Here is a 407-nt window from a genome sequence, read left to right on the forward strand (position 1 = left end):
GCAAGGATCTCTCTAGTGCCTGGTACCACTCAGTTGCCTTAAATTCATTAGCAGCTGCTCACAACATTTGAGAGCCAGATTGGGGAAGGTTCTCCCTCCAGCTTGACTGGGCATGGCAGAGAAATTTCCTCTGATTTGGGGAAAGGTTCTTTCCTTGTCTTCCCTAGTCAGCATGTGCTCCATCACAGGGGAAGGAAGCTTCTTCCCAAGGTTACTCCAGAGCTGCTGTACTGGCAGACCATCCTCAGTTACACAGATTGCCTGCTACCTGTAAAGTTTGGGTGGGAAGAAGGATCTAGCAGCCGATTGTCAAGAACGGTAAATTAAGGTATGCAAAGCATTATTTACATATATATATATATGTGTGTGTGTGTGTGTGTATATACACACACACACACACACACACA

Source organism: Vombatus ursinus, unplaced genomic scaffold (assembly GCF_900497805.2).
Source record: "Vombatus ursinus unplaced genomic scaffold, bare-nosed wombat genome assembly UNPS02014991.1, whole genome shotgun sequence".
Taxonomy (NCBI): Eukaryota; Metazoa; Chordata; class Mammalia; order Diprotodontia; family Vombatidae; genus Vombatus; species Vombatus ursinus.